Below are 12,484 nucleotides of genomic sequence, written 5' to 3'. Positions count from 1 at the left end.
AGGCAGGATGATGTAACTGTGACCGACAAGGGAAGTCAAAGCCAACATAAATGCAAAAGAGAGGAATTGGAGGATTGGGAAATTTAAAAACCAACACCAGGCAACTAAAATGCCACAAGGAGAGAAAAGATGAAATATGAAGGTAACTAGCCAATAATATCAAAGAGGATACCAAAGTTTTTTTTCAGTTATATAAAGAATAAAAGAGAGGTGAGAGTAGATATTGAAATGCTGGAAAATGCCACTGGAGAGGTAGTCATGGGGGACAAGGAAATAGTGGATGAACTGAATAAGTATTTTGCATCAATCTTCACTGTAGAAGGCAGTAGAAGTAAGTCAGGAGTTCGAGAGGGTCGGGGGCAGAAGTGAGTGTAGTTATTACTAGAGAGAAGGTGCTTGGGAAACTGAAAGGTCTGAAGGTAGATAATTCACCTGGACCAACTGGACTACACCCGTGAGTTCTGAAAAAGGTAGCTGAAGAGATAGTGGAGGCATTAGTAATGATCTTTCAAAAATCACTAGATTCTAGAATGGTCCTAGAGGACTGGAAAATTGTAAATATCACTCCACACTTCAAGACAAGAGGAAGGCAGAAGAAAAGAAAACATAGATCAGTTAGCCTGACCTCAGTAGTTGGGAAGATCTTGGAGTTGATTGTTAAGGATATAGCTTTGGGGTACTTGTAGGCATATGGTAAAATAGGCAAAAGTCAGCATGGCTTCCTTAAAGGAAAATCTTGCCTGACAAATCTGTTAGAATTCCTTGAGGAAATAACAAGCAGGATAGACAAAGGAAACTCAAGTTGTGTACTTGGATTTTCAGAAGGCCTTTGACAGGGTGCTGCACATGAAGCCGCTTAACAAGATAAGAGTCCAAGGTATTATAGGAAAGATGCTAGTATAGATGCCATTGGCTGATTGGCGTGAAGCAGAGAGTTGAAGTAAATGGAACCTTTCCTGGTTGGCTGCCAGTGTCTAATGGTATTTTACAGGGATCATTGATGGGGCCGCTTCTTTTTATGTTGTATGTCAATGAATTGGATGACAGAATTGATGGCTTTGTAACCAAGTTTGCAGATGATATGAAGATAAGTGGAGGTGCAGGTCGTGTTGAGGAATACGTGAAGCTGCAAAAGGACTTGGACAGATTAGGAGAATAAGCAAAGGAGTGACAAATGGAATACAATGTCAGGAAGTGTATGGTCATGAACTTTAGCAGAAGAAATAAAAGCATAGACTATTTTCTAAAGGGGGAGAAAATTAAAAAATCTGAGGTGCAAAGGGATTTGGGATTCCTTGTGCAGGAGTTCCTAAAGGTTAATTTGCAGGTTGAGACAGTGGTGAGGATGGCAAATGCAATGTTAGTATTCATTTTGAGAGGACTAGGATATAAAAGGAAGGCTGTAACCCTGAGGCTCTTATAATGCACTGGTGAAACCTCACTTGAATTATTGTGGACATGCTTTGAGCCCCATATCTAAGAAATGATATGCTGACATTGGAGAAGCTTCAAAGTAGGTTCACAAGAATAATTCCAGGAATGAAAGGCTTATTGAATGGAGAGTGATTGATGGCTTTGGGGCTTTGCTCACTTCAACTTAGAATAATGAGACTTCCGGGGTTGAGTATGGCGTGAGTCGGTGCGTGTGAGTGTGGCTCCCGATTTTTATTGGAAATCTACCTGTTTATCTTTGCTGTTTGCGCGAGATAACTGAATATTTACTATTGTGAACAACGCGGGACATAGCTGGGCATTGAAATGGCAAGTAGAATGTACCTTCGAAGTAAAACTGGGGAAAAGGATCGTGAAGCCTCGAGCAAGCAGACTGATATTACAGTAATGGCGCCGTTGCACGCTGCTGGGCCTGGACCCGGACCTGTACTACCTGATGACTTGGAGAGGCTTCGTTTAGTACTTATTACTGACATGACGCAAGCGGTTCTGCCCTAAAAAGAGAACTTGAAGATGCTTTATCATCAGTGAATGCTACCATGGAACAAATTATGTCTTCTTACGAGTCGCATGACGAACGCATTCGTGAGGTTGAAGACGGCCTGAATGATTACAGTGACCAACCGGTGAGTGCCGAAGCCGCCATTGCAGCGTTGCAGAGCAAACGCATTTCTGAATGGAAAGCTAGATGACCTCGAAAATCGGTCGTGGAGATCCAATTTGAGAGTGGTCGGCATTCCTGAAAATTTGGAAGGTTCGGACCCTGTTAAATTTATGACCGAGTTTTTTGACGAAGTGCTGGGGACAAATTTTTTCCCAAGGCCTCTCGTACTTTCGCGTGCTCTCCGAGTCGATGTAAACCATCCGGTGTCTCTGGAGCCAAGCAAACAAGACCAAGAACATTCCTGGTTTGCTTTCACTCCTTTCAAGATAAGCAACGCATCATCAATAGACGGAAGCAGGAGCTGTATTTCCGCGGACACTGCGTGTTTTTTTATGAAGATTTTAGTGCGGAGCTGGGGAGAAAACGAGCAGCTTTCAAGGAGGTGAAATCCCTGCTTTACGGGAAAGGGGTCAGGTTTGGCCTCTTGTATCCTGCCCAGCTCCGGGTCATACATGAAGGTGAAAAGCATTATTTCCATACACCAGAGGCGGCCAAAGAGTTTCACCATTCGCACTGGGGAGAAGAAGAACAAGAAGAGCAATGACTCCTTTTTTTAGGTTATTCATGCAGCATTGAAGGGGCCTCATGCCGAGGCAAACTGTTAATTTTCACAATCCACTTCTTTGTTCATTTTTTCCAGTTTAATTTGTGGAATGCGATCGGGTCGAACTGCTATGCTGCTGAAACGGATTAACAAAAACTTTCAACCAGCAAAATGTAAATATTTGGGATTTGTATCTCAGGCATTTAAGTTGCCTAGTGTTTTTGTTTTTAATGCTTAGCTTGATCTGTGTCATCTTTAGCCTATATGTTATATTAAAGGTAGTATAAGTGATAGGATAAATTTTAAGGAGGGGAGCCACCCTAGATTAGATTGAAAGTTGGGCTGTATGGAGAATGCCTTGGAAGTTTTTTGTTGGGTACTGCCTGTGATCATCCTCAATTGGGGAGGTAGATCTAGGTTTCAGAGGTTAATTGGGTTTTTTTGTTGTTTGTGTAAAGGGGTGGGGGGAGTGTTTTGGGGGATTACCATGGCAGTTTATTCTTTTGTGTGTTACGGATTGATCAGACTTTCTTTTCATTGTGCATTATTGTGTGCAACTTATGCCCTTGCACTGTTTTGGATTGTAGGCCCTGTGTGTCTTTTGAAATGGTTAACGTGAGTGCTGCTGATGGAGGCCACCCTGTGAGGTTTATTTCTTGGAATATAAAGGGGCTCAATGGTCTGGTTAAAAGAGCTAAAGTTTTCTCTCATCTGAAACAATTAAAAGCAGATATACTATTTCTACAAGAGACACATTTAAGAGTGGAAGACCATAATAGACTTCGTAAAGCATGGATTAGTCAGGTTTTTCATCCCAGATTTAATAGTAGGTCCGGGGGGGGGGGGGGGGGGGGGTGGTGATATTAATCACCAAAAGAATGCAGTTCACACCATCTGATGTAATCAGTGACCCTAATGGTCACTTTATTATAGTCTCTGGCTCTCTCTTTCAGATACCTATTATTTTGGTAAATGTTTATGCCCCTAATTGGGACAATGTCCAATTTGCAAATAAGGTTTTGTCATTAATACTTAACCTGAATACACATAAGTTAATCTTTTCCAGAGATTTGAACTGTGCTATTGACCCACTGCTTGATAGGTCTTGCCCTAGGGGAACATTTTCTGGTATGGCAAAGGCCTTCTCGATGTTTATGCAACAAAATGGTTATATGGATCCCTAGAGAGTTTTGAATCCATCAGTTAGGCAATTCTCTTTCTTTTCTCATGTTCACCACTCCTATTCCAGGCTAGACTATTTCTTTATAGATAACTCCTTGATACCAATAATTAGACAAATTTAATACACTGCTATAGTTATATCTGATCACTCGCCCGTTTTCCTTTAAACGTTAGAGAATGGCCTCTGTGGAGACAACCCCCTCTTGCTTTCTAATGAGAAATTTTGTAGTTATATATCGGCTAACATTGACACATTCTTCGAGACTAACAAAACTGAGTTGGTATCGTACTCTTTACTTTGGGAAACTTTAAAAGCTTACTTGAGGGGTCAAATAATATCTTATACTTCACATGCCAATAAAGAGCGTAGGAAGGAACTGCAAGTGTTATTGCAATCTATTTCGGACCTGGATAGAAAATACTCTGAGGCACCCACTGTGGAATTATATAAAAGCTGGGTTGATTTACAAGTGAAGTTTAATCTTCTATCTACAAACCTATCAGAACAGTTAATTCTCAAGACACGCGGCCTCTATTATGAATATGGTGACAAGGCGAGCTGGCTTATGGCTCATCAGTTGAAACGTCAAGCTGCATCATGACTTATTCCCCAGATAAGAGACACGCACCAAAACTTGACAAGCAATCCAAAAGAGATTAATAACATCTTTGCAACTTTTTATTCCTCTCTGTATGCCTCAGAGTTCCCCTCAGATAAAACAAATATGGAACATTTTTTAAGATAATTTGGAAATACCAACTCTTGAACCAGAGGAGGTGGAGAACCTAGATCGGGCTGTTGGGCAGGAAGAGATTAATAATGCCATTATGGCTATGCAGAGTAGTAAGTCCCCAGGTCCTGATGGTTATCCAGTAGAATTTTATAAGAAATTTAAGAATGAGCTCATACCGGTCCTTCCAGAAGTGTTTCAGGAATCTTTGGAGAATGGCTCCTTACCCCCTTCTCTTTCACAGGCAGCCATTTCACTACTTCTTCAAAAGGACAAGGACCCGACTCAATGTGGATCATATCACCCCATCTCACTTTTGAATGTAGACGTGAAAATTTTGGCTAAAGTGCTTGCATGCCATTTAGTACGTCCCCTTCCCAAGATAATTTCAGATGATCGAACAGGTTTTATTAAAAATCGCTATTCTTTTTTTAATATCCATCGACTGCCTGATGTGGTTTATTCACCCAGTGATTCTCCAAGTCCGGAGGTTGTTATGTCCTTGCACGCGGAGAAGGCGTTTGATAGAGTGGAGTGGGTACTTGTTTAGTGTTTTGGAGAAATTTAGATTTGGCAGAATATTTGTAGCTTGGGTTAAGCTATTATATCACTTGCCTTTAGCGTGTATACAGACAAATTATTTTTGATCTGACTATTTCCCATTAACACATGGCACTCACCAAGGCTGCCCACTGTCCCCTCTTCTTTTTGCAATTGCAATTGAGCCTCTTCCTATTGCACTTAAGTCAACTACATTATTTCAAGGTGTTAGAAAAGGGGACATGGAACACTGTGTATCCCTATATGCTGATGACCTCTTACTTTATGTCAGCAACCCTGTAGGTAGTAGTGCTGTTATTGTGTCATTATTAGGTCAATTTGGAGCCTTTTCTGGCTATAAACTGAACTTTCAAAAAAGCAAATGCTTTCCCATTAATAACTTGGCCCTACAGATCCGACAGCAATCTTTGCCTTTTCCTTTATCTCAAGATGGTTTTGTATACCTAGGAAGACATATTACTCACTCTTTTACATCTCTGTTTTAAGCTAACTACAGGCCTCAGGTTAGCCAAATGAAGGCTGATTTCGAGAAGTGGCGCAGTTTACCCCTTACTATAGCTGGGAGAATTCAATCAGTGAAAATGACTATACTTCCTAGATTTCTTTATTTGTTTCAGTGTTTGCCAGTTTTCTTATCTAAGTTATTTTTTAAATCACTTGACCAAGCTATAACCTCTTTTATTTAGGAAAATAAGGTCCCAAGGTTAATAAGCGTACTCTCCAAAGAGGTCGTGACGTAGGTGGAATGGGTCTTCCCAGCTTTATTCATTATTACTGGGCATCGAACATTCAAGAAGTATTATTTTGGCTCCACCAGCCAGATGTAATCTGGTGCCTGCTTGAATCACGGTTTTGCCACTCCTCGTCTCTCCCAGCTTTGGTTTATTCTTCCTTACCATTGAAATCCTCTCAATTCACATCTAACCCGGTCGTGCTCTCCACCCTCAAAATTTTTAATCAATTTCGCTGCCACTATAAGTTCACATCAGCTTCAGTTTTGGGCCCCATTCATAAAAACCATTTATTTCCTCCCTCCACATTCGATTCAGCTTTCAGACAATGGGGTTTGAACGGTCTTATGCGCATTAAGGATTTGTATACTGATAACATATTTGATAGCTTTGATAACCTGCGCGGTAAGTATGGCCTTCCGCATAATCATTTTTTTAAATACCTGCAGATTCGCCACTTCATCAAGGAAAAATTTCCCTCGTTTCCTGATCTACCACCTGCTATGTTATGGGAAAAACTCGCTCTTAGCTTTAACAATAAAGGGCTGATCTCTGAACTATACTCTCAGCTGATGTCTTTGGGAGTTCAAGATCTAAACAAAACTAAGAGTAGGTGGGAGGATGACCTCGGTATGGATCTGGTGGAGGAATATTGGGCAAAAGTATTGAATAGGGTTCATTTCTCATCATCATGTGCTAGACCGGGGCTCATACAATTTAAAGTTTTACACAGGGTACATTTAAGTAAAGCCAGACTTGCAGACATATACCCTGGGACAGATGCTGGCTGTGACAGGCGTTCCTTCTCTCCAGCTGGTTTAGTACATGCATTTTGGTCTTGCCCTTGGCTTGATGACTATTGGGCACAGGTTTTTAAAATTATCAGTGAGGTTTTGGGGGTGACACTGAGACCTTGCCCGCTTATAGCTGTATTTGGTGTGGCAGATGATGATTTGGGTTTAAATGCAAGCCAGAAAGGATATCATTGCATTTACATCGCTATTGGTCCGTAGGAGAATTTTGCTGGTTTGGAAATCTGCCACTCCCCCAACTGCTGCTGCTTGGTTAGAAGATGTAATATTTTTTCTGAAATTAGAAAAGATTAAATTCACTTTGAGGGGGTCTGTGAAAAAGTTCCATTCGAAATGATGACCTTTCTTATCATATTTTGGGAGTCTTAAGGAATTACCTACTAGTTGAGGGCATTTGATTGTACTTAGGAAGTTGCCTCCCATTTAACACGTTTATAATTTACCTCACAGGGTGATCGATGAATTGTAAATATGAGTGTATTTTGGATCATCTGACATGTTGCAGATGTGCGTGAGCCGTCGTATTGAAGTCGTGTGGGGGTTTGGTTGTGAAATGTCCATACTTGCATTTGTGAATTGTTGTGTTGTAAATATATTAGCTGCCATGATATGATTGGGGAGGGTGGGTGGGGGGAGGTTTGTTTGGGGGTACGATATAAAAGCAAAATAGAGGAAAATGTAATCCATTATATATTCTGTATTGTGTCATTCCTTCAATAAAAATAAAAATTTAAAAAAAGAATAATGAGAGGGGATTTCATTGAAACCCATCAAATGTTGAAAGGCCTTGATAGAGTGGATCTGGTGGGAGAGTCTTGGACCAGGGTGCACAGCCTCAGAATAGAGAGCCATCCTTTTAGACCAGGTATGAGCAGGAATTTCATCAGCCAGAGGGGTGAGAACCTGTGGAATTCATTGCCACAGGCAGCTGTGGACACTCGGTCATTCAATGAATTTAAAGCAGAGGTTGATATATTCTTGATTAGTCTGAGCGTGAAGGGCTATGGGGAGAAGGCAGGAGAATGGGATTGAAAGGGATATGGATCAGCCATGATGAAATGGTGGAGCAGACTCGATGGGCCAAATAGCAGAGAATGGGCGCAATAATGGAGCGTTTCTTGAGATCCTCCAAAGCGTGGCCTGTAGCAGCGTTCCAGGCTATCTGTAAGGTAGGTAACTTGGTGAGGGAGGTGAGAGGAGTGGCAATTTGGCTGTAGTTGCTGCTGAAATGGCAGCAGAAGTTGAAGAATCACAGGAAGAGCTATAGTTGTTTGAGGGAGCACAGTCAGGGTTATTCAATGTCAGCACACACTTTCTCTGGGTCCACATTACCCAGGTAGGAAACAACTGTGGCATGGAACTGGCATGTTTCTAACTTGCAATACAGTTAGTTATCGAGAAGACACTGAACAACAATATGGGCATAACGGACATGGTCTTGGAAGCACTTGAAGAAGATGAGGATGTCGTCCAGGTGGACAAACACAAACCTGTGTCGTATGTCTTGGAGGATTTTGTTAAGGAAGGCTTGCGAAGCAGCTGGACTGTTGTAAAGTCTGAAAGGCATCACCATATATTTGCAAAGGTCAGTGAGTGTTAGGAACATTGTCTTCCACTCTTCCTCCAGGCAGGTGAGGATCAGGTTGTACATGCTCCAAAGATCCAGTTTGGTGTAGATTTGGGCCCTGCAGAGTGTTTCCAATGTGCTATCCATCAAAGGGAAAGAGTAACGGTTCTTAATGGTGATTTTGTTAAGTCCACAGTAGTCAATAGACCCTCAGTTTTTTTGACAAGAATTCTACACTGACTGGGGACCAGGAAAGTTCAATGAAGCTGTGCTGTAGTGCTTTGGCGATGTAGTCATTCGTGGATTTGGCCTCAAGAGGGGAGAGGGATAACAGACAACCTCTGTGAGGAGGTTAATAGCGCAGTTGTGTTGTCTGTCAGGTGGCTTTTCCCTTACTGAAGGCAATGGCAAGGTCGTGCTACTATCGTGGGAGTTTTGTGATGTCGAGGGTTTCCTCCATCTCCAGTTGCAGGCAGGTGGTCCGACAACTGGATGCCCAACTCAGCAGTGAAGTAGATGACCAGGCGAAGTGAGGGTCATGAGTGGAGAGCTGGGGTAACCCAAGATGAGAGGTGTGTTGGGTGAGTTCAGCAGGAGGAATTGAGTGGACGAGGTGCTCTCCAATGCTGATGTGCACAAGCCATGTGTGTGCTCTGACCATCCCACACCCCAAGGGATGTCCCACACTAGCCATGATGCAGAAGGGGTGAGAGATAGGTTAGGCAGGGAGTCCAAGCTGCATACGCAGAGTCCAGAAAGTTGCATGCTGTGCTAAAATCCACCAGAACCTCCTGTGCGCATAGAGCTGTCAGGGTCTGGAGGAGGACAGGGAGAGAGAGTCGGGCTATGGTGCTGGAACGAGGGGCCAGTGGGAGATTACCAGATTAGACCCCTCAACAGTAAGCACACAGTTGCTTCTCCCCCAGTGCTCACACTCATGGGGGAGGGGGTGTTAAAGGAGCATCCCCTAACTGCATGGGTTCTGGAAACATGGTTGTGGAAATTTCTGCAGGATGAAATAGTTCTGGGAACAGAACTAGAGTTCTGGCTGATGATCTGTAGGGTTGTTCCATCAGACACTTTTCAATACCGAGGGTCAGAAGATTGAAGCTTTCATCTCCTGGGTAGATAGCTCATCATTTAAACACTCTGAGAGGCCGTGATGGTAATTAGTCGGCAGTGCTTCCACATTCTAGCCGCATTCTGCCACGAGGGTTCTGAATTCCATGGTGTAATCCAGCACCAAGCGTGAACCTTGACACAGCTGAAGTATCTGATCCACTGCCTCACTTACACTCCCCAGGTGGGTGAAAACGTGATGCATCTCAGCAGTGAAATCCTCATTTCTGTTGTAAATGGGAGTTTTATTGTCACAGCAGCGGTCCAGGTCAGTGCTCACCCAGTCAAGAGAGAGATGATGAAGGTAATCTTGGCTCAGTCTGTAACATACACAGATGGCAGAAGCTCAGAGTGCAAGAAGCACTGACACAGGAAGTTGTGGCATTGGGGTTTTCTCAGGCACTGGTATCTGGGGTTCCGAGGGAGAGGCTGTCCTGCACGGGGTTACTGTATCGAAACGGAGAGTTGGTTAAGAGAGGTGAGCAGATGGTCAATGCTTCTACTGCTTCTAGAATGTGTGCTCATGTCAATGGACAAGTTCCTTTAGGCAAGCTGTGTCGATCATGGGTTCACTCATGTCAGGAAATGTAGAGGACACTTAACCCAAAAGCACAGCACCAGAGACAATGTAATGGTGAACAATAACTTTAATAATAAACTGCAAAACAATAAGCCACAAGGAGCCACAGAACAAGAGGGATCAGGTACTAAACACCACAGGCAAAAAGGTAACTGAATGCTAGGAGCAACTGGTTGAGGCTGGCGGGTTCAATGAGTGAACAAGAACTGTGGATGAAAGCTGGTTTAAATAGGCTGCAGGTGATGAGTTAGGAACATGTGGCAGATGACTCCTGTTAGCTGGGGGGAGACTGGCTGTGCAGAGCTGAAAATCGCATTGTGAAAAATCCCACGCACCCTGGTCATGAACTGTTTGTCCCACTCCCATCAGGAGGAGGCTACTTAACATCCATGCCAGGACCATCAGACTCAAAAAGTTACTTTCTCCAAGCAGTAAGGCTGATCAACACCTCCACCCACTAACTCCACCAATACTTTATTATTTCCTGTCAGTCATCCTACGTGCAGCTTAGTGTCACTTTATGGATATACTGTACAATCAATCTAGGTACAGCATAAGCTATCTTATGTACAGTATTTATATTTACTGTTTAAAAAATATTATTGTGTTCTTTATCTTGTGTGTGTGTTTTATGTCGCATTGGATTATTTCATTCTCCCCTACATTTGTGTACAGGAAATGGCATTTAACGATCTTGAGAACTTGAGAACCTGAGTAGGACAGACACTGATTTATGTCACTGGCCATTAACAATCAGAATATTGATTTTGATTTTAACTTGTACAGAGCAGAACTGCGTTAATTTTCACCTCCTCACTGACTAGCGTGTGTTGTCCTATTACGGATTGTGGCACAAATGGTGGTGAGGGCTAGTTTGGAATATTGTGTGCAGTTTTGGTCACCTGCTACAGGAAGGATGTGTTACATACTTCATGGATATCTTGTGGCTGTCTTATGAAGATGATGTAATGGTCTTGCGGAGGTCACATGATATAATTTTCCTGCCAATGTGAGGTCACGTGATGACCTGTTCTCACCAGGTATATAAGTGTAAACCCCTGGTGACGCAGTTAGTTTTCAGTTAGATCGTCAATCAAATACTCCGCTATGCTGCTTATTAATCTCATGACGCAGTATAGTTTTAAAAACCGAGTTTTACTTTCTATTGTAAGGTACAGAAGGGTTGGGCTGGCAATTTCACCAATAGCTGCCAGATTTGTTGATGTACCTTTTCAGTAATATTGGAGAGTGAAGACAGGAACCTGAAGGAATCGTTTGGCTGTTTTGGAGAGGATTGACCATTATTGAATTCGTTCAAGTAAGAGTGATCTGCATGAGATAACCTCCGCTAAAAGCAGCAGAAGAGGTTGGGCAGTATCTGGTCTATCCTACAGAGGAAAAAGGTCAGTGCCTTTAAACCATTTTATTTCCGTTGTCGTGAATCCTGCGGACAAGGCAGGTTCCAGCTGGGATCGACAGTAACATCGAGTCTTCGAGGAATTCTTTACTTCAGGAAAGTCCCTCCTAATTAACTGCGTAAATCTCTTGGACTTTAAAATTTACCATTGGAAGAACTGTGTTTGAATTTACCACTTTAAGACTGTTTTCACATTTACCGCTTTAAGAACTAGTATTAAGTGGCGGTTTGTTAAATGGCCGCATAGCAGTTTACTTCCGGTTGAGATTTTTCATTTGTTTATTTTTTTAAATATTGAGCAGAGTTTAATAAATGTTCGTTTGTTTATAAAACCTGACTCATTTATATACTCATTGTTGCCGGTCATGTGACAGATGTAAATAAGTTTGAAAGAGTACAGAGAAAATTTACAAGGGTGTTAACTGGGTCTGGAGGACTTAAGCTGCAAGAAAAGATTGAATAGGTTAGGCCTTTATTCCTTGGATCGTAGAAGATTGAGAGGGAATTTAATGGAGGTATACAAAATTATGAGGGGTATAGATAGGGTAAGTGCAACTAGTCTTTTTCCATTGAGGTTGGGTGAGACTACAACCAGAGATCATAGGTTAAGGGTGAAAGGTGAAAAGTTTAATTAGAGGAATATGAGGAGAAACAACTTCACTCTGAGGGTAGTGAGAATGTGGAACTAGCTGCCAGTGCAAGCGGTGCATGTAAACTCAATTTCCACATTTAAGAGAAATTCGGATAGGTACATGGATAGTAGGAGTATGGAGGGCTATGGAGCTGGTGCAGATCAATGAGAAAAGGCAGTTTAAATGGTTCAGCATGGACTAGATGGACCGAAGGGTCTGTTTCTGAGCTGTACTTTTCAATGACTCAATAAATAGAAATACCATAATGTCAGAGAGGGCTAAAAGTGAGGCTCCCTCAATGTGAGGTGCATGCCTGAGGAAAACACACAGGCAGACTTCACTACCCATTATTTGTTTCATGGTTAGTTGCCGAGCTTTTGCCCAAGCTCCGAAATGATTAAGTACAACTTACAGGAGGGCATTTAATTCTTCAGACTGGCAAATGGGTTTTTCAAAAAGCTTTAAGACAGTGAAAATGTTAGTTTGAGAATA

This window comes from Mobula birostris, chromosome 7 (assembly GCF_030028105.1).
Source record: "Mobula birostris isolate sMobBir1 chromosome 7, sMobBir1.hap1, whole genome shotgun sequence".
NCBI classification, from domain to species: Eukaryota; Metazoa; Chordata; class Chondrichthyes; order Myliobatiformes; family Myliobatidae; genus Mobula; species Mobula birostris.
This window is presented reverse-complemented; position numbering follows the sequence as displayed.